Source organism: Schistocerca nitens, chromosome 12 (genome assembly GCF_023898315.1).
Source record: "Schistocerca nitens isolate TAMUIC-IGC-003100 chromosome 12, iqSchNite1.1, whole genome shotgun sequence".
Classification (NCBI taxonomy): Eukaryota; Metazoa; Arthropoda; class Insecta; order Orthoptera; family Acrididae; genus Schistocerca; species Schistocerca nitens.
Window position 1 is genome coordinate 199,682,916 of NC_064625.1, and position 22,455 is coordinate 199,705,370.

The following is a 22,455-nucleotide window of genomic DNA, read 5'->3' on the forward strand; positions in this document are numbered from 1 at the left end:
AGACCCTTGGGGGCAAGTCGGCTGCAGGACGATGTATTGAATCGCGACGCAAATGGTGTTTTCCGTCGTCATTAACAGGCTCTGAACGTTACAATTAACTGTCAGTTTTGCATAGCTTTCGAAAAACTAGACTCACAGGAGAACGACCATAATGTGCCCGAGGCAGCAATAGACCCTTGGGGACAAGTCGGCTGGAGGACGATGTATTGAATCGCGACGCAATTTTTGTGTTCCATCGTCATTAAGAGGCTCTGAACGTTACAATTAACTGTCAGTTTTGCGTCGGATTCGAAAAAATAGACTCACAGGAGAACGACCATAAGGTGCCCGAAGCAGCAATAGACCCCTGGAGACAAGTCGGCTGGAGAACGATGTATTGAATCGCGACGCAATTTGTGTGTTCCATCGTCATTAAGAGGCTCTGAACGTTACAATTCACCGTCAGTTATGCGTCGGATTCGAAAATCTAGACTCACAGGAGAACGACCATAAGGTGCCCGAGGCAGCACTAGACCCTTGGAGACAAGTCGGCTGGAGGACGATGTATTGATTCGCGACGCAATTTGTGTGTTCCATCGTCAATAAGAGGCTCTGAACGTTACAATTAACTGTCAGTTTTGCGTCGGATTCGAAAATCTGGACTCACAGAAGAACGACCATAAGGTGCCCGAGGCAGCACTAGACCCTTGAGTCAAGTCGGCTGGAGGGCGATGTAATGAATCGCGACGCAATTTGTGTGTTCCATCGTCATTAACAGGCTCTGAACGTTACAATTAACAGTCAGTTTTGCGTCGGATTCGAAAATCTGGACTCACAGAAGAACGACCATAAGGTGCCCGAGGCAGCACTAGACCCTTGGAGTCAAGTCGGCTGGAGGACGATGTATTGAATCGCGACGCAATTTGTGTGTTCCATCGTCATTAAGAGGCTCTGAACGTTACAATTCACCGTCAGTTTTGCGTCGGATTCGAAAATCTAAACTCACAGGAGAACGACCATAAGGTGCCCGAGGCAGCACTAGACCCTTGGAGACAAGTCGGCTGGAGGACGATGTATTGAATCGCGACGCAATTTGTGTGTTCCATCGTCATTAAGAGGCTCTGAACGTTACAATTCACCGTCAGTTTTGCGTCGGATTCGAAAATCTAGACTCACAGGAGAACGACCATAAGGTGCCCGAGGCAGCACTAGACCCTTGGAGACAAGTCGGCTGGTGGACGATGTATTGATTCGCGACGCAATTTGTGTGTTCCATCGTCATTAACAGGCTCTGAACGTTACAATTAACTGTCAGTTTTGCGTCGGATTCGAAAATCTGGACTCACAGAAGAACGACCATAAGGTGCCCGAGGCAGCACTAGACCCTTGGAGACAAGTCGGCTGGAGGACGATATATTGAATCGCGACGCAATTTGTGTGTTCCATCGTCATTAAGAGGCTCTGAACGTTACAATTAGCTGTCAGTTTTGCGTCGGATTCGAAAAACTAGACTCACAGGAGAACGACCATAAGGTGCCTGAGGCAGCTATAGACCCATGGAGACAATTCGGCTGGAGGACAATGTATTGAATCCCAACGCAATTTGTGTGTTCCGTCGTCATTAACAGGCTCTGAACGTTACAATTAACTGTCAGTTTTGCATCGCATTCGAAAAACTAGGCTCACAGGAGATCGACCATAAGGTGCCCGAGGCAGCAATAGACCCTTGGACACAATTCGGCTGGAGGACGATGTATTAAATCGCGACGCAATTTGTGTGTTCCATCGTCATTAAGAGGCTCTGAACGTTACAATTCACTGTCAGTTTTGCGTCGGATATGAAAATCTAGACACACAGGAGAACGACCATAAGGTGCCCGAGGCAGTATTAGACCCTTGGAGACAAGTCGGCTGTAGGACGATGTATTGAATCGCGACGCAATTTTTGTGTTCCATCGTCATTAAGAGGCTCTGAACGTTACAATTAACTGTCAGTTTTGCGTTGAATTCGAAAAAATAGACTCACACGAGAACAACCATAAGGTGTCCGAAGCAGCAATAGACCCCTGGAGACAAGTCGGCTGGAGGACGATGTATTGAATCGCGACGCAATTTGTGTGTTCCATCGTCATTAAGAGGCTCTGAACGTTACAATTCACCGTCAGTTTTTCGTCGCATTCGAAAAACTAGACTCACAGGAGAACGACCATAAGGTGCCTGAGCAGCTATAGACCCTTGGAGGCAAGTCGGCTGCAGGACGATGTATTGAATCGCGACGCAAATGGTGTTTTCCGTCGTCATTAACAGGCTCTGAACGTTACAATTAACTGTCAGTTTTGCATAGCTTTCGAAAAACTAGACTCACAGGAGAACGACCATAATGTGCCCGAGGCAGCAATAGACCCTTGGGGACAAGTCGGCTGGAGGACGACGTATTGAATCGCGACGCAATTTTTGTGTTCCATCGTCATTAAGAGGCTCTGAACGTTACAATTAACTGTCAGTTTTGCGTCGGATTCGAAAAAATAGACTCACAGGAGAACGACCATAAGGTGCCCGAAGCAGCAATAGACCCCTGGAGACAAGTCGGCTGGAGAACGATGTATTGAATCGCGACGCAATTTGTGTGTTCCATCGTCATTAAGAGGCTCTGAACGTTACAATTCACCGTCAGTTATGCGTCGGATTCGAAAATCTAGACTCACAGGAGAACGACCATAAGGTGCCCGAGGCTGCACTAGACCCTTGGAGACAAGTCGGCTGGAGGACGATGTATTGATTCGCGACGCAATTTGTGTGTTCCATCGTCAATAAGAGGCTCTGAACGTTACAATTAACTGTCAGTTTTGCGTCGGATTCGAAAATCTGGACTCACAGAAGAACGACCATAAGGTGCCCGAGGCAGCACTAGACCCTTGGAGTCAAGTCGGCTGGAGGGCGATGTAATGAATCGCGACGCAATTTGTGTGTTCCATCGTCATTAACAGGCTCTGAACGTTACAATTAACTGTCAGTTTTGCGTCGGATTCGAAAATCTGGACTCACAGAAGAACGACCATAAGGTGCCCGAGGCAGCACTAGACCCTTGGAGTCAAGTCGGCTGGAGGACGATGTATTGAATCGCGACGCAATTTGTGTGTTCCATCGTCATTAAGAGGCTCTGAACGTTACAATTCACCGTCAGTTTTGCGTCGGATTCGAAAATCTAGACTCACAGGAGAACGACCATAAGGTGCCCGAGGCAGCACTAGACCCTTGGAGACAAGTCGGCTGGTGGACGATGTATTGATTCGCGACGCAATTTGTGTGTTCCATCGTCATTAAGAGGCTCTGAACGTTACAATTCACTGTCAGTTTAGCGTCGGATTCGAAAATCTGGACTCACATAAGAACGGCCATAAGGTGCCCGAGGCAGCACTAGACCCTTGGCGACAAGTCGGCTGGAGGACGATATATTGAATCGCGACGCAATTTGTGTGTTCCATCGTCATTAAGAGGCTCTGAACGTTACAATTAGCTGTCAGTTTTGCGTCGGATTCGAAAAACTAGACTCACAGGAGAACGACCATAAGGTGCCTGAGGCAGCTATAGACCCATGGAGACAATTCGGCTGGAGGACAATGTATTGAATCCCAACGCAATTTGTGTGTTCCGTCGTCATTAACAGGCTCTGAACGTTACAATTAACTGTCAGTTTTGCATCGCATTCGAAAAACTAGGCTCACAGGAGATCGACCATAAGGTGCCCGAGGCAGCAATAGACCCTTGGACACAATTCGGCTGGAGGACGATGTATTAAATCGCGACGCAATTTGTGTGTTCCATCGTCATTAAGAGGCTCTGAACGTTACAATTCACTGTCAGTTTTGCGTCGGATATGGAAATCTAGACACACAGGAGAACGACCATAAGGTGCCCGAGGCAGTATTAGACCCTTGGAGACAAGTCGGCTGTAGGACGATGTATTGAATCGCGACGCAATTTGTGTGTTCCATCGTCATTAAGAGGCTCTGAACGTTACAATTAACTGTCAGTTTTGCGCCGGATTCGAAAAACTAGACTCATAGGAGAACGACCAATAGGTGCCCGGGGCAGCAATACTACCTCGGAGACAAGTCGGCTGGAGGACGATGAATTGAATCGCGACGCAATTTGTGTGTTCCATCGTCATTAAGAGGCTCTGAAACTTACAATTAACTGTCAGTTTTGCGTCGGATTCGAAAATCTAGACTCACAGTAGAACGACCATAAGGTGCCCGAGGCAGCACTAGATCCTCGGAGACAAGTCGGCTGGAGGACGATGTATTGAATCGCGACGCAATTTGTGTGTTCCGTCGTCATTAACAGGCTGTGAACGTTACAATTAACTGTCAGTTTTGCATCGCATTCGAAAAACTAGACTCACAGGAGAACGACCATAAGGTGCCCGAGGCAGCAATAGACCCTTGGAGACAAGTCGGCTGGAGGACGATGTATTGAATCGCGACGCAATTTGTGTGTTCCATCGTCATTAACAGGCTCTGAACGTTACAATTAACTGTCAGTTTTGCATCGCATTCGAAAAACTAGACTCACAGGAGAACGACCATAAGGTGCCCGAGACAGCAATAGACCCTTGGAGACAAGTCGGCTGGAGGACGATATATCGAATCGCGACGCAATTTGTGTGTTCCATCGTCATTAACAGGCTCTGAACATTACAATTATCTGTCAGTTTTGCGTCGGATTCGAAAAACTAGACTCACAGGAGAACGACCATAAGGTGCCCTAGGCAGCAATAGACCCTTGGAGACAAGTCGGATGAAGGACGATGTATTGAATCGTGACGCAATCTGTGTGTTCCATCGTCATTAACAGGCTCTGAACGTTACAATTAACTGTCAGTTTTGCATCGCATTCGAAAAACTAGACTCACAGGAGAACGAGCATATGGTGCCCGAGGCAGCAATAGACCCTTCGAGACAAGTCGGCTGGAGGACGATGTATTGAATCGCGACGCAATTTTGTGTGTTCCATCGTCATTAAGAGGCTCTGAAACTTACAATTAACTGTCAGTTTTGCGTCGGATTCGAAAATCTAGACTCACAGAAGAACGACCATATGGTGCCCGAGGCATCACTAGACCCTCGGAGACAAGTCGGCTGGAGGACGATGTATTGAATCGCGACGCAATTTGTGTGTTCCATCGTCATTAAGAGGCTCTGAACGTTACAATTAACTGTCAGTTTTGCGTCGGATTCGAAAAACTAGACTCACAGGAGAACGACCATAAGGTGCCTGAGGCAGCTATAGACCCTTGGAGACAATTCGGCTGGAGGACAATGTATTGAATCGCGACGCAATTTGTGTGTTCCGTCGTCATGAAGAGGCTCTGAACGTTACAATTAACGGTCAGTTTTGCATCGCATTCGAAAAACTAGACTCACAGGAGAACGACCATAAGGTGCCCGAGGCAGCAATAGACCCTTGGAGACATTTCGGCTGGAGGACGATGTATTAAATCGCGACGCAATTTGTGTGTTCCATCGTCATTAAGAGGCTCTGAACGTTACAATTTACTGTCAGTTTTGCGTCGGATATGAAAATCTAGACACACAGGAGAACGACCAAAAGGTGCCCGAGGCAGTATTAGACCCTTGGAGCCAAGTCGGCTGTAGGACGATGTATTGAATCGCGACGCAATTTGTGTGTTCCATCGGCAATAAGAGGCTCTGAACGTTACAATTAACTGTCAGTTTTGCGCCGGATTCGAAAAACTAGACTCGTAGGAGAACGACCAAAAGGTACCCGGGGCAGCAATACTACCTCGGAGACAACTCGGCTGGAGGACGATGTATTGAATCGCGACGCAATTTGTGTTTTCCATCGTCATTAACAGGCACTGAACGTTAGAATTAACTGTCAGTTTTGCGCCGGATTCGAAAAACTAGACTCATAGGAGAACGACCAAATGGTGCCCGGGGCAGCAATACTACCTCGGAGACAAGTCGGCTGGAGGACGATGTATTGAATCGCGACGCAATTTGTGTGTTCCATCGTCATTAACAGGCTCTGACAATTAACTGTCAGTTTTACGTCGGATTCGAAAATCTGGACTCACAGAAGAACGACCATAAGGTGCCCGAGGCAGCACTAGACCCTTGGAGTCAAGTCGGCTCTAGGACGATGTATTGAATCGCGACGCAATTTGTGTGTTCCATCGTCATTAACAGGCTCTGAACATTACAATTAACTGTCAGTTTTGCGTCGGATTCGAAAAAATAGACTCACAGGAGAACGACCATAAGGTGCCCGAGGCAGCAATAGACCCTTGGAAACAAGTCGGATGAAGGACGATGTATTGAATCGCGACGCAATTTGTGTGTTCCATCGTCATTAACAGGCCCTGAAAGTTACAATTCACTGTCAGTTTTGCGTCGGATTCGAAAAACTAGACTCACAGGAGAACGACCATAAGGTGCCCGAGGCAGCTATAGACCCTTGGAGACAGGCCGGCTGGAGGACGATGTATTGAATCGCGACGCAATTTGTGTGTTCCATCGTCATTAAGAGGCTCTGAAACTTACAATTAACTGTCAGTTTTGGGTCGGATTCGAAAATCTAGACTCACAGAAGAACGACCATAAGGTGCCCGAGGCAGCACTAGACCCTCGGAGACAAGTCGGCTGGAGGACGATGTATTAAATCGCGACGCAATTTGTGTGTTCCATCGTCATTAGGAGGCTCTGAACGTTACAATTAACTGTCAGTTTTGCGTCGGATTCGAAAAACTAGACTCACAGGAGAACGACCATATGGTGCCTGAGGCAGCTATAGACCCTTGGAGACAATTCGGCTGGAGGACAATGTATTGAATCGCGACGCAATTTGTGTGTTCCGTCGTCATTAACAGGCTCTGAACGTTACAGTTAACTGTCAGTTTTGCATCGCATTCGAAAAACTAGACTCACAGGAGAACGACCATAAGGTGCCCGAGACAGCAATAGACCCTTGGAGGCAAGTCGGCTGGAGGACGATATATTGAATCGCGACGCAATTTGTGTGTTCCATCGTCATAAACAGGCTCTGAACATTACAATTGACTGTCAGTTTTGCGTCGGGTCCGAAAAACTAGACTCACAGGAGAACGACCATAAGGTGCCCGAGGCAGCAATAGACACTTGGAGACAAGTCGGATGAAGGACGATGTATTGAATCGCGACGCAATTTGTGTTTTCCATCGTCATTAACAGGCACTGAACGTTAGAATTAACTGTCAGTTTTGCGCCGGATTCGAAAAACTAGACTCATAGGAGAACGACCAAATGGTGCCCGGGGCAGCAATACTACCTCGGAGACAAGTCGGCTGGAGGACGATGTATTGAATCGCGACGCAATTTGTGTGTTCCATCGTCTTTAAGAGGCTCTGAACGTTACAATTAACTGTCATTTTTGCGTCGGATTCGAAAATCTAGAGTCACAGAAGAACGACCATAAGGTGCCCGAGGCAGCACTAGACCCTCGGAGACAAGTCGGCTGGAGGACGATGTATTGATTCGCGACGCAACTTGTGTGTTCCATCATCATTAAGAGGCTCTGAACCTTACAATTAACTGTCAGTTTTGCGTCGGATTCGAAAATCTAGACTCACAGAAGAACGACCACAAGGTGCCCGAGGCAGCACCAGACCCTTGGAGACAAGTCGGCTGGAGGACGATGCATTGAATCGCGACGCAATTTGTGTGTTCCATCTTCATTAAGAGGCTCTGAACGTTACAATTAACTGTCAGTTTTGCACCGGATTCGATAAACTAGACTCATAGGAGAACGACCAAAAGGTGCCCGGGGCAGCAATAGTACCTCTGAGACAAGTCGGCTGGAGGACGATGTATTGAGTCGCGACGCACTTTGTGTGTCCCATCGTCTTTAACAGGCTCTGAACGTTACAATTAACTGTCAGTTTTGCGTCGGATTCGAAAAACTACACTCACAGGAGAACGACCAAAAGGTGCCCGGGGCAGCAATACTACCTCGGAGACAAGTCGGCTGGAGGACGATGTATTGAATCGCGACGCAATTTGTGTGTTCCATCGTCTTTAAGAGGCTCTGAACGTTACAATTAACTGTCAGTTTTACGTCGGATTCGAAAACCTGGACTCACAGAAGAACGACCATAAGGTGCCCGAGGCAGCACTAGACCCTTGAAGACAAGTCGGCTGGAGGACGATGTATTGAATCGCGACGCAATTTGTGTGTTCCATCGTCATTAACAGGCTCTGAACATAACAATTAACTGTCAGGTTTGCGTCGGATTCGAAAAACTAGACTCACAGGAGAGCGACCATAAGGTGCCCTAGGCAGCAATAGTACCTCGGAGACAAGTCGGCTGGAGGACGATGTATTGAATCGCGACGCAATTTGTGTGTTCCATCGTCATTAACAGGCTCTGAACATAACAATTAACTGTCAGTTTTGCGTCGGATTCGAAAATCTAGACTCACAGAAGAACGACCACAAGGTGCCCGAGGCAGCACCAGACCCTTGGAGACAAGTCGGCTGGAGGACGATGCATTGAATCGCGACGCTATTTGTGTGTTCCATCTTCATTAAGAGGCTCTGAACGTTACAATTAACTGTCAGTTTTGCACCGGATTCGATAAACTAGACTCATAGGAGAACGACCAAAAGGTGCCCGGGGCAGCAATAGTACCTCTGAGACAAGTCGGCTGGAGGACGATGTATTGAGTCGCGACGCACTTTGTGTGTCCCATCGTCTTTAACAGGCTCTGAACGTTACAATTAACTGTCAGTTTTGCGTCGGATTCGAAAAACTACACTCACAGGAGAACGACCAAAAGGTGCCCGGGGCAGCAATACTACCTCGGAGACAAGTCGGCTGGAGGACGATGTATTGAATCGCGACGCAATTTGTGTGTTCGATCGTCATTAACAGGCTCTGAACCTTACAATTAACTGTCAGTTTTACGTCGGATTCGAAAACCTGGACTCACAGAAGAACGACCATAAGGTGCCCGAGGCAGCACTAGACCCTTGAAGACAAGTCGGCTGGAGGACGATGTATTGAATCGCGACGCAATTTGTGTGTTCCATCGTCATTAACAGGCTCTGAACATAACAATTAACTGTCAGGTTTGCGTCGGATTCGAAAAACTAGACTCACAGGAGAGCGACCATAAGGTGCCCTAGGCAGCAATAGACCCTTGGAGACAGGTCGGCTGGAGGACGATGTATTGAATCGCGACGCAATTTTGTGTGTTCCATCGTCATTAAGAGGCTCTGAAACTTACAATTAACTGTCAGTTTTGCGTCGGATTCGAAAATCTAGACTCACAGAAGAACGACCATAAGGTGCCCGAGGCAGCACTAGACCCTCGGAGACAAGTCGGGTGGAGGACGATGTATTGAACCGCGACGCAATTTGTGTGTTCCATCGTCATTAAGAGGCTCTGAACGTTACAATTAACTGTCAGTTTTGCGTCGGATTCGAAAAACTAGACTCACAGGAGAACGACCATAAGGTGCCTGAGGCAGCTATAGACCCTTGGAGACAATTCGGCTGGAGGACAATGTATTGAATCGCGACGCAATTTGTGTGTTCCGTCGTCATTAACAGGCTCTGAACGTTACAATTAACTGTCAGTTTTGCATCGCATTCGAAAAACTAGACTCACAGGAGAACTACCATAAGGTGCCCGAGGTAGCAATAGACCCTTGGAGACAATTCGGCTGGAGGACGATGTATTGAATCGCGACGCAATTTGTGTGTTCCATCGTCATTAACAGGCTCTGAACATAACAATTAACTGTCAGTTTTGCGTCGAATTCGAAATACTAGACTCACAGGAGAACGACCATAAGGTGCCCTAGGCAGCAATAGACCCTTGGAGACAGGTCGGCTGGAGGACGATGTATTGAATCGCGACGCAATTTTGTGTTCCATCGTCATTAAGAGGCTCTGAAACTTACAATTAACTGTCAGTTTTGCGTCGGATTCGAAAATCTAGACTCACAGAAGAACGAACATAAGGTGCCCGAGGCAGCACTAGACCCTCGGAGACAAGTCGGCTGGAGGACGATGTATTGATTCGCGACGCAACTTGTGTGTTCCATCATCATTAAGAGGCTCTGAACCTTACAATTAACTATCAGTTTTGCGTCGGATTCGAAAATCTAGACTCACAGAAGAACCACCACAAGGTGCCCGAGGCAGCACCAGACCCTTGGAGACAAGTCGGCTGGAGGACGATGCATTGAATCGCGACGCAATTTGTGTGTTCCATCTTCATTAAGAGGCTCTGAACGTTACAACTAACTGTCAGTTTTGCGCCGGATTCGATAAACTAGACTCATAGGAGAACGACCAAAAGGTGCCCGGGGCAGCAATAGTACCTCTGAGACAAGTCGGCTGGAGGACGATGTATTGAGTCGCGACGCAATTTGTGTGTCCCATCGTCTTTAACAGGCTCTGAACGTTACAATTAACTGTCAGTTTTGCGTCGGATTCGAAAAACTACACTCACAGGAGAACGACCAAAAGGTGCCCGGGGCAGCAATACTACCTCGGAGACAAGTCGGCTGGAGGACGATGTATTGAATCGCGACGCAATTTGTGTGTTCCATCGTCATTAACAGGCTCTGAACATTACAATTAACTGTCAGTTTTGCGTCGGATTCGAAAAACTAGACTCACAGGAGAACGACCATAAGGTGTTCTAGGCAGCAATAGACCCTTGGAGACAAGTCGGATGAAGGACGATGTATTGAATCGCGACGCAATTTTGTGTGTTCCATCGTCATTAAGAGGCTCTGAACGTTACAATTAACTGTCAGTTTTGCGTCGGATTCGAAAAACTAGACTCACAGGAGAACGACCATAAGGTGCCTGAGGCAGCTATAGACCCTTGGAGACAATTCGGCTGGAGGACAATGTATTGAATCGCGACGCAATTTGTGTGTTGCGTCGTCATTAACAGGCTCTGAACGTTACAATTAACTGTCAGTTTTGCATCGCATTCGAAAAACTAGGCTCACAGGAGATCGACCATAAGGTGCCCGAGGCAGCAATAGACCCTTGGAGACAATTCGGCTGGAGGACGATGTATTAAATCGCGACGCAGTTTGTGTGTTCCATCGTCATTAAGAGGCTCTGAACGTTACAATTCACTGTCAGTTTTGCGTCGGATATGAAAATCTAGACACACAGGAGAACGACCATAAGGTGCCCGAGGCAGTATTAGACCCTTGGAGACAAGTCGGCTGTAGGACGATGTATTGAATCGCGACGCAATTTGTGTGTTCCATCGTCATTAAGAGGCTCTGAACGTTACAATTAACTGTCAGTTTTGCGCCGGATTCGAAAAACTAGACTCAGAGGAGAACGACCAAAAGGTGCCCGGGGCAGCAATACTACCTCGGAGACAACTCGGCTGGAGGACGATGTATTGAATCGCGACGCAATTTGTGTGTTCCATCGTCATTAACAGGCTCTGAACGTTTGAATTAACTGTCAGTTTTGCGCCGGATTCGAAAAACTAGACTCATAGGAGAACGACCAAAAGGTGCCCGAGGCAGCAATACTACCTCGGAGACAAGTCGGCTGGAGGACGATGTATTGAGTCGCGACGCAATTTGTGTGTTCCATCGTCATTAACAGGGTCTGAAACTTACAATTAACTGTCAGTTTTACGTCGGATTCGAAAATCTGGACTCACAGAAGAACGACCATAAGGTGCCCGAGGCAGCACTAGACCCTTGGAGTCAAGTCGGCTGGAGGACGATGTATTGAATCGCGACGCAATTTGTGTGTTCCATCGTCATTAAGAGGCTCTGAAACTTACAATTAACTGTCAGTTTTGCGTCGGATTCGAAAATCTAGACTCACAGAAGAACGACCATAAGGTGCCCGAGGCAGCACTAGACCCTCGGAGACAAGTCGGCTGGAGGACGATGTATTGAATCGCGACGCAATTTGTGTGTTCCGTCGTCATTAACAGGCTCTGAACGTTACAATTAACTGTCAGTTTTGCATCACATTCGAAAAACTAGACTCACAGGAGAACGACCATAAGGTGCCCGAGGCAGCAATAGACCCTTGGAGACAAGTCGGCTGGAGGACGATGTATTGAATCGCGACGCAATTTGTGTGTTCCATCGTCATTAACAGGCTCTGAACATTACAATTAACTGTCAGTTTTGCGTCGGATTCGAAAAACTAGACTCACAGGAGAACGACCATAAAGTGCCCTAGGCAGCAATAGACCCTTGGAGACAAGTCGGATGAAGGACGATGTATTGAATCGTGACGCAATTTGTGTGTTCCATCGTGATTAACAGGCTCTGAACGTTACAATTCACTGTCAGTTTTGCGTCGGATTCGAAAAACTAGACTCACAGGAGAACGACCATAAGCTGCCCGAGGCAGCTATAGACCCTTGGAGACAGGTCGGCTGGAGGACGATGTATTGAGTCGCGACGCACTTTGTGTGTCCCATCGTCTTTAACAGGCTCTGAACGTCACAATTAACTGTCAGTTTTGCGTCGGATTCGAAAAACTACACTCACAGGAGAACGACCAAAAGGTGCCCGGGGCAGCAATACTACCTCGGAGACAAGTCGGCTGGAGGACGATGTATTTAATCGCGACGCAATTTGTGTGTTCCATCGTCATTAACAGGCTCTGAACCTTACAATTAACTGTCAGTTTTACGTCGGATTCGAAAACCTGGACTCACAGAAGAACGACCATAAGGTGCCCGAGGCAGCAATAGACCCTTGGAGACAAGTCGGCTGGAGGACGATGTATTGAATCGCGACGCAATTTGTGTGTTCCATCGTCATTAAGAGGCTCTGAACGTTACAATTAACTGTCAGTTTTGCGTCCGATTCGAAAAACTAGACCCACAGGAGAACGACCATAAGGTGCCTGAGGCAGCTATAGACCCTTGGAGACAAATCGGCTGGAGGACAATGTATTGAATCGCGATGCAATTTGTGTGTTCCGTCGTCATTAACAGGATCTGAACGATACAATTAACTGTCACTTTTGCATCGCATTCGAAAAACTAGACTCACAGGAGAACGACCATAAGGTGCCCGAGGCAGCAATAGACCCTTGGAGACAATTCGGCTGGAGGACGATGTATTAAATCGCGACGCAATTTGTGTGTTCCATCGTCATTAAGAGGCTCTGAACGTTACAATTCACTGTCAGTTTTGCGTCGGATATGAAAATCTAGACACACAGGAGAACGACAATAAGGTGCCCGAGGCAGTATTAGACCCTTGGAGACAAGTCGGCTGTAGGACGATGTATTGAATCGCGACGCAATTTGTGTGTTCCATCGTCATTAAGAGGCTCTGAACGTTACAATTAACTGTCAGTTTTGCGCCGGATTCGAAAAACTAGACTCATAGGAGAACGACCAAAAGGTGCCCGGGGCAGCAATACTACCTCGGAGACAACTCGGCTGGAGGACGATGTATTGAATCGCGACGCAATTTGTGTGTTCCATCGTCATTAACAGGCTCTGAACGTTAGAATTAACTGTCAGTTTTGCGCCGGATTCGAAAAACTAGACTCATAGGAGAACGACCAAATGGTGCCCGGGGCAGCAATACTACCTCGGAGACAAGTCGGCTGGAGGACGATGTATTGAATCGCGACGCAATTTGTGTGTTCCATCGTCATTAACAGGCTCTGAAACTTACAATTAACTGTCAGTTTTACGTCGGATACGAAAATCTGGACTCACAGAAGAACGACCATAAGGTGCCCGAGGCAGCACTAGACCCTTGGAGTCAACTCGGCTGGAGCACGATGTATTAAATCGCGACGCAATTTGTATGTTCCATCGTCATTAACAGGCTCTGAACATTACAATTAACTGTCAGTTTTGCGTCGGATTCGAAAAACTAGACTCACATGAGAACGACCATGAGGTGCCCGAGGCAGCAATAGACCCTTGGAGACAAGTCGGATGAAGGACGATGTACTGAATCGCGACGCAATTTGTGTGTTCCATCGTCATTAACAGGCCCTGAACGTTACAATTCACTGTCAGTTTTGCGTCGGATTCGAAAAACTAGACTCACAGGAGAACGACCATAAGGTGCCCGAGGCAGCTATAGACTCTTGGAGACAGGTCGGCTGGAGGACGATGTATTGAATCGCGACGCAATTTGTGTGTTCCATCGTCATTAAGAGGCTCTGAAACTTACAATTAACTGTCAGTTTTGCGTCGGATTCGAAAATCTACTCACAGAAGAACGACCATAAGTGCCCGAGGCAGCACTAGACCCTCGGAGACAAGTCGGCTGGAGGACGATGTATTAAATCGCGACGCAATTTGTGTGTTCCATCGTCATTAAGAGGCTCTGAACGTTACAATTCACTGTCAGTTTTGCGTCGGATATGAAAATCTAGACTCACAGGAGAACGACCATAAGGTGCCCGAGACAGCAATAGACCCTTGGAGGCAAGTCGGCTGGAGGACGATATATTGAATCGCGACGCAATTTGTGTGTTCCATCGTCATTAACAGGCTCTAAACATTACAATTGACTGTCAGTTTTGCGTCAGATTCGAAAAACTAGACTCACAGGAGAACGACCATAAGGTGCCCGAGGCAGCAATAGACCCTTGGAGACAAGTCGGATGAAGGACGATGTATTGAATCGCGACGCAATTTGTGTGTTCCATCGTCATTAACCGGCTTTGAACGTTACAACTCACTGTCAGTTTTGCGTCGGATTCGAAAAACTAGACTCACAGGAGAACGACCATAAGCTGCCCGAGGCAGCTATAGACCCTTGGAGACAGGTCGGCTGGAGGACGATGTATTGAATCGCGACGTAATTTGTGTGTTCCATCGTTATTAAGAGGCTCTGAAACTTACAATTAACTGTCATTTTTGCGTCGGATTCGAAAATCTAGACTCACAGAGAAACGACCTTAAGGTGCCCGAGGCAGCACTAGACCCTCGGAGACAAGTCGGCTGGAGGACGATGTATTGAATCGCGACGCAATTTGTGTGTTCCGTCGTCATTAAGAGGCTCTGAACGTTACAATTAACTTTCAGTTTTGCATCGGATTCGAAAAACTAGACTCACAGAAGAACGACCATAAGGTGCCCGAGGCAGCACTAGACCCTCGGAGACAAGTCGGTTGGAGGACGATGTATTGAATCGCGACGCAATTTGTGTGTTCCATCGTCATTAAGAGGCTCTGAACGTTACAATTAACTGTCAGTTTTGCGTCGGTTTCGAAAATCTGGACTCACATAAGAACGACCATAAGGTGCTCGAGGCAGCACCAGACCCTTGGAGACAAGTCGGATGGAGGACGATGCATTGAATCGCGACGCAATTTGTGTGTTCCATCTTCATTAAGAGGCTCTGAACGTTACAATTAACTGTCAGTTTTGCGACGGATTCGATAAACTAGACTCATAGGAGAACGACCAAAAGGTGCCCGGGGCAGCAATAGTACCTCTGAGACAAGTCGGCTGGAGGACGATGTATTGAGTCGCGACGCAATTTGTGTGTCCCATCGTCTTTAACAGGCTCTGAACGTTACAATTAACTGTCAGTTTTGCGCCGGATTCGAAAAACTAGACTCACAGGAGAACGACCATAAGGTGCCCGAGGCAGCACTAGACCCTTGGAGACAATTCGGCTGGAGGACGATGTATTGATTCGCGACGCAACTTGTGTGTTCCATCGTCATTAAGAGGGTCTGAACATTACAATTAACTGTCAGTTTTGCGACGGATTCGAAAATCTAGACTCACAGAAGAACGACCATAAGGTGCCCGAGGCAGCACCAGATCCTTGGAGACAAGTCGGCTGGAGTACGATGCATTGAATCGCGACGCAATTTGTGTGTTCCATCTTCATTAAGAAGCTCTGAACGTTACAATTAACTGTCAGTTTTGCGCCGTATTCGATAAACTAGACTCATAGGAGAACGACCAAAAGGTGCCCGGGGCAGCAATAGTACCTCTGAGACAAGTCGGCTGCAGGACGATGTATTGAGTCGCGACGCAATTTGTGTGTCCCATCGTCTTTAACAGGCTCTGAAACTTACAATTAACTGTCAGTTTTGCGTCTGATTCGAAAATCTAGACTCACAGAAGAACGACCATATGGTGCCCGAGGCAGCACTAGACCCTTGGAGACAAGTCGGCTGGAGGACGATGTATTGAACCGCGAAGCAATTTGTGTGTTCCATCGTCATTAAGAGGCTCTGAACGTTACAATTAACTGTCAGTTTTGCGTCCGATTCGAAAAACTAGACTCACAGGAGAACGACCATAAGGTGCCTGAGGCAGCTATAGACCCTTGGAGACAATTCGGCTGGAGGACAATGTATTGAATCGCGACGCAATTTGTGTGTTCCGTCGTCATTAACAGGATCTGAACGATACAATTAACTGTCACTTTTGCATCGCATTCGAAAAACTAGACTCACAGGAGAACGACCATAAGGTGCCCAAGGCAGCAATAGACCCTTGGAGACAATTCGGCTGGAGGACGATGTATTAAATCGCGACGCAATTTGTGTGTTCCATCGTCATTAAGAGGCTCTGAACGTTACAATTCACTGTCAGTTTTGCGTCGGATATGAAAATCTAGACACACAGGAGAACGACAATAAGGTGCCCGAGGCAGTATTAGACCCTTGGAGACAAGTCGGCTGTAGGACGATGTATTGAATCGCGACGCAATTTGTGTGTTCCATCGTCATTAAGAGGCTCTGAACGTTACAATTAACTGTCAGTTTTGCGCCGGATTCGAAAAACTAGACTCATAGGAGAACGACCAAAAGGTGCCCGGGGCAGCAATACTACCTCGGAGACAACTCGGCTGGAGGACGATGTATTGAATCGCGACGCAATTTGTGTGTTCTATCGTCATTAACAGGCTCTGAACTTTAGAATTAACTGTCAGTTTTGCGCCGGATTCGAAAAACTAGACTCATAGGAGAACGACCAAATGGTGCCCGGGGCAGCAATACTACCTCGGAGACAAGTCGGCTGGAGGACGATGTATTGAATCGCGACGCAATTTGTGTGTTCCATCGTCATTAACAGGCTCTGAAACTTACAATTAACTGTCAGTTTTACGTCGGATTCGAAAATCTGGACTCACAGAAGAACGACCATAAGGTGCCCGAGGCAGCACTAGACCCTTGGAGTCAACTCGGCTGGAGCACGATGTATTAAATCGCGACGCAATTTGTATGTTCCATCGTCATTAACAGGCTCTAAACATTACAATTAACTGTCAGTTTTGCGTCGGATTCGAAAAACTAGACTCACATGAGAACGACCATGAGGTGCCCGAGGCAGCAATAGACCCTTGGAGACAAGTCGGATGAAGGACGATGTACTGAATCGCGACGCAATTTGTGTGTTCCATCGTCATTAACAGGCCCTGAACGTTACAATTCACTGTCAGTTTTGCGTCGGATTCGAAAAACTAGACTCACAGGAGAACGACCATAAGGTGCCCGAGGCAGCTATAGACTCTTGGAGACAGGTCGGCTGGAGGACGATGTATTGAATCGCGACGCAATTTGTGTGTTCCATCGTCATTAAGAGGCTCTGAAACTTACAATTAACTGTCAGTTTTGCGTCGGATTCGAAAATCTACTCACAGAAGAACGACCATAAGTGCCCGAGGCAGCACTAGACCCTCGGAGACAAGTCGGCTGGAGGACGATGTATTGAATCGTGACGCAATTTGTGTGTTCCATCGTCATTAAGAGGCTCTGATCGTTTCAATTAACTGTCAGTTTTGCGTCGGATTCGAAAAACTAGACTCACATTAGAACGACCATAAGGTGCCTGAGGCAGCTATAGACCCTTGGAGACAATTCGGCTGGAGGACAATGTATTGAATCGCGACGCAATTTGTGTGTTCCGTCGTCATTAACAGGCTCTGAACGTTACAATTAACTGTCAGTTTTGCATCGCATTCGAAAAACTAGACTCACAGGAGAACGACCATAAGGTGCCCGAGACAGCAATAGACCCTTGGAGGCAAGTCGGCTGGAGGACGATATATTGAATCGCGACGCAATTTGTGTGTTCCATCGTCATTAACAGGCTCTGAACATTACAACTGACTGTCAGTTTTGCGTCGGATTCGAAAAACTAGACTCACAGGAGAACGACCATAAGGTGCCCGAGGCAGCAATAGACCCTTGGAGACAAGTCGAATGAAGGACGATGTATTGAATCGCGACGCAATTTGTGTGTTCCATCGTCATTAACCGGCTTTGAACGTTACAACTCACTGTCAGTTTTGCGTCGGATTCGAAAAACTAGACTCACAGGAGAACGACCATAAGCTGCCCGAGGCAGCTATAGACCCTTGGAGACAGGTCGGCTGGAGGACGATGTATTGAATCGCGACGTAATTTGTGTGTTCCATCGTCATTAAGAGGCTATGAAACTTACAATTAACTGTCATTTTTGCGTCGGATTCGAAAATCTAGACTCACAGAAGAACGACCATAAGGTGCCCGAGGCAGCACTAGACCCTCGGAGACAAGTCGGCTGGAGGACGATGTATTGATTCGCGACGCAACTTGTGTGTTCCATCATCATTAAGAGGCTCTGAACCTTACAATTAACTGTCAGTTTTGCGTCGGATTCGAAAATCTAGACTCACAGAAGAACGACCACAAGGTGCCCGAGGCAGCACCAGACCCTTGGAGACAAGTCGGCTGGAGGACGATGCATTGAATCGCGACGCAATTTGTGTGTTCCATCTTCATTAAGAGGCTCTGAACGTTACAATTAACTGTCAGTTTTGCGCCGGATTCGATAAACTAGACTCATAGGAGAACGACCAAAAGGTGCCCGGGGCAGCAATAGTACCTCTGAGACAAGTCGGCTGGAGGACGATGTATTGAGTCGCGACGCACTTTGTGTGTCCCATCGTCTTTAACAGGCTCTGAACGTTACAATTAACTGTCAGTTTTGCGTCGGATTCGAAAAACTAGACTCACAGGAGAACGACCATAAGGTGCCCAAGGCAGCAATAGACCCTTGGAGACAGGTCGGCTGGAGGACGATGTATTGAATCGCGACGCAATTTTGTGTGTTCCATCGTCATTAAGAGGCTCTGAAACTTACAATTAACTGTCAGTTTTGCGTCGGATTCGAAAATCTAGACTCACAGAAGAACGACCATAAGGTGCCCGTGGCAGCACTAGACCCTCGGAGACAAGTCGGCTGGAGGACGATGTATTGAATCGCGACGCAATTTGTGTGTTCCATCGTCATTAAGAGGCTCTGAACGTTACAATTAACTGTCAGTTTTGCGTCGGATTCGAAAAACTAGACTCACAGGAGAACGACCATAAGGTGCCTGAGGCAGCTATAGACCCTTGGAGACAATTCGGCTGGAGGACAATGTATTGAATCGCGACGCAATTTGTGTGTTCCGTCGTCATTAACAGGCTCTGAACGTTACAATTAACTGTCAGTTTTGCATCGCATTCGAAAAACTAGACTCACAGGAGAACGACCATAAGGTGCCCGAGACAGCAATAGACCCTTGGAGACAATTCGGCTGGAGGACGATGTATTGAATCGCGACGCAATTTGTGTGTTCCATCGTCATTAAGAGGCTCTGAACTTTACAATTAACTGTCAGTTTTGCGTCGGATTCGAAAAACTAGACTCACAGGAGAACGACCATAATGTGCCCGAGGCAGCAATAGACCCTTGGAGACAAGTCGGATGAAGGACGATGTATTGAATCGCGACGCAATTTGTGTGTTCGATCGTCATTAACAGGCTCTGAACGTTACAATTAACTGTCAGTTTTGCGTCGGATTCGAAAAACTAGACTCCCAGGAGAACGACCATAAGTTGCCCGAGGCAGCTATAGACCCTTGGAGACAGGTCGGCTGGAGGACGATGTATTGAATCGCGACGCAATTTGTGTGTTCCATCGTCATTAAGAGGCTCTGAAACTTACAATTAACTGTCAGTTTTGCGTCGGATTCGAAAATCTACTCACAGAAGAACGACCATAAGTGCCCGAGGCAGCACTAGACCCTCGGAGACAAGTCGGCTGGAGGACGATGTATTGAATCGTGACGCAATTTGTGTGTTCCATCGTCATTAAGAGGCTCTGATCGTTTCAATTAACTGTCAGTTTTGCGTCGGATTCGAAAAACTAGACTCACATTAGAACGACCATAAGGTGCCTGAGGCAGCTATAGACCCTTGGAGACAATTCGGCTGGAGGACAATGTATTGAATCGCGACGCAATTTGTGTGTTCCGTCGTCATTAACAGGCTCTGAACGTTACAATTAACTGTCAGTTTTGCATCGCATTCGAAAAACTAGACTCACAGGAGAACGACCATAAGGTGCCCGAGACAGCAATAGACCCTTGGAGGCAAGTCGGCTGGAGGACGATATATTGAATCGCGACGCAATTTGTGTGTTCCATCGTCATTAACAGGCTCTGAACATTACAATTGACTGTCAGTTTTGCGTCGGATTCGAAAAACTAGACTCACAGGAGAACGACCATAAGGTGCCCGAGGCAGCAATAGACCCTTGGAGACAAGTCGGATGAAGGACGATGTATTGAATCGCGACGCAATTTGTGTGTTCCATCGTCATTAACCGGCTTTGAACGTTACAATTAACTGTCAGTTTTGCATCGCATTCGAAAAACTAGACTCACAGGAGAACGACCATAAGGTGCCCGAGACAGCAATAGACCCTTGGAGGCAAGTCGGCTGGAGGACGATATATTGAATCGCGACGCAATTTGTGTGTTCCATCGTCATTAACAGGCTCTGAACATTACAATTGACTGTCAGTTTTGCGTCGGATTCGAAAAACTAGACTCACAGGAGAACGACCATAATGTGCCCGAGGCAGCAATAGACCCTTGGAGACAAGTCGGATGAAGGACGATGTATTGAATCGCGACGCAATTTGTGTGTTCGATCGTCATTAACAGGCTCTGAACGTTACAATTAACTGTCAGTTTTGCGTCGGATTCGAAAAACTAGACTCCCAGGAGAACGACCATAAGTTGCCCGAGGCAGCTATAGACCCTTGGAGACAGGTCGGCTGGAGGACGATGTATTGAATCGCGACGCAATTTGTGTGTTCCATCGTCATTAAGAGGCTCTGAAACTTACAATTAACTGTCAGTTTTGCGTCGGATTCGAAAATCTACTCACAGAAGAACGACCATAAGTGCCCGAGGCAGCACTAGACCCTCGGAGACAAGTCGGCTGGAGGACGATGTATTGAATCGTGACGCAATTTGTGTGTTCCATCGTCATTAAGAGGCTCTGATCGTTTCAATTAACTGTCAGTTTTGCGTCGGATTCGAAAAACTAGACTCACATTAGAACGACCATAAGGTGCCTGAGGCAGCTATAGACCCTTGGAGACAATTCGGCTGGAGGACAATGTATTGAATCGCGACGCAATTTGTGTGTTCCGTCGTCATTAACAGGCTCTGAACGTTACAATTAACTGTCAGTTTTGCATCGCATTCGAAAAACTAGACTCACAGGAGAACGACCATAAGGTGCCCGAGACAGCAATAGACCCTTGGAGGCAAGTCGGCTGGAGGACGATATATTGAATCGCGACGCAATTTGTGTGTTCCATCGTCATTAACAGGCTCTGAACATTACAATTGACTGTCAGTTTTGCGTCGGATTCGAAAAACTAGACTCACAGGAGAACGACCATAAGCTGCCCGAGGCAGCTATAGACCCTTGGAGACAGGTCGGCTGGAGGACGATGTATTGAATCGCGACGTAATTTGTGTGTTCCATCGTCATTAAGAGGCTCTGAAACTTACAATTAACTGTCATTTTTGCGTCGGATTCGAAAATCTAGACTCACAGAAGAACGACCATAAGGTGCCCGAGGCAGCACTAGACCCTCGGAGACAAGTCGGCTGGAGGACGATGTATTGATTCGCGACGCAACTTGTGTGTTCCATCGTCATTAAGAGGGTCTGAACATTACAATTAACTGTCAGTTTTGCGACGGATTCGAAAATCTAGACTCACAGAAGAACGACCATAAGGTGCCCGAGGCAGCACCAGATCCTTGGAGACAAGTCGGCTGGAGTACGATGCATTGAATCGCGACGCAATTTGTGTGTTCCATCTTCATTAAGAAGCTCTGAACGTTACAATTAACTGTCAGTTTTGCGCCGTATTCGATAAACTAGACTCATAGGAGAACGACCAAAAGGTGCCCGGGGCAGCAATAGTACCTCTGAGACAAGTCGGCTGCAGGACGATGTATTGAGTCGCGACGCAATTTGTGTGTCCCATCGTCTTTAACAGGCTCTGAAACTTACAATTAATTGTCAGTTTTGCGTCTGATTCGAAAATCTAGACTCACAGAAGAACGACCATATGGTGCCCGAGGCAGCACTAGACCCTTGGAGACAAGTCGGCTGGAGGACGA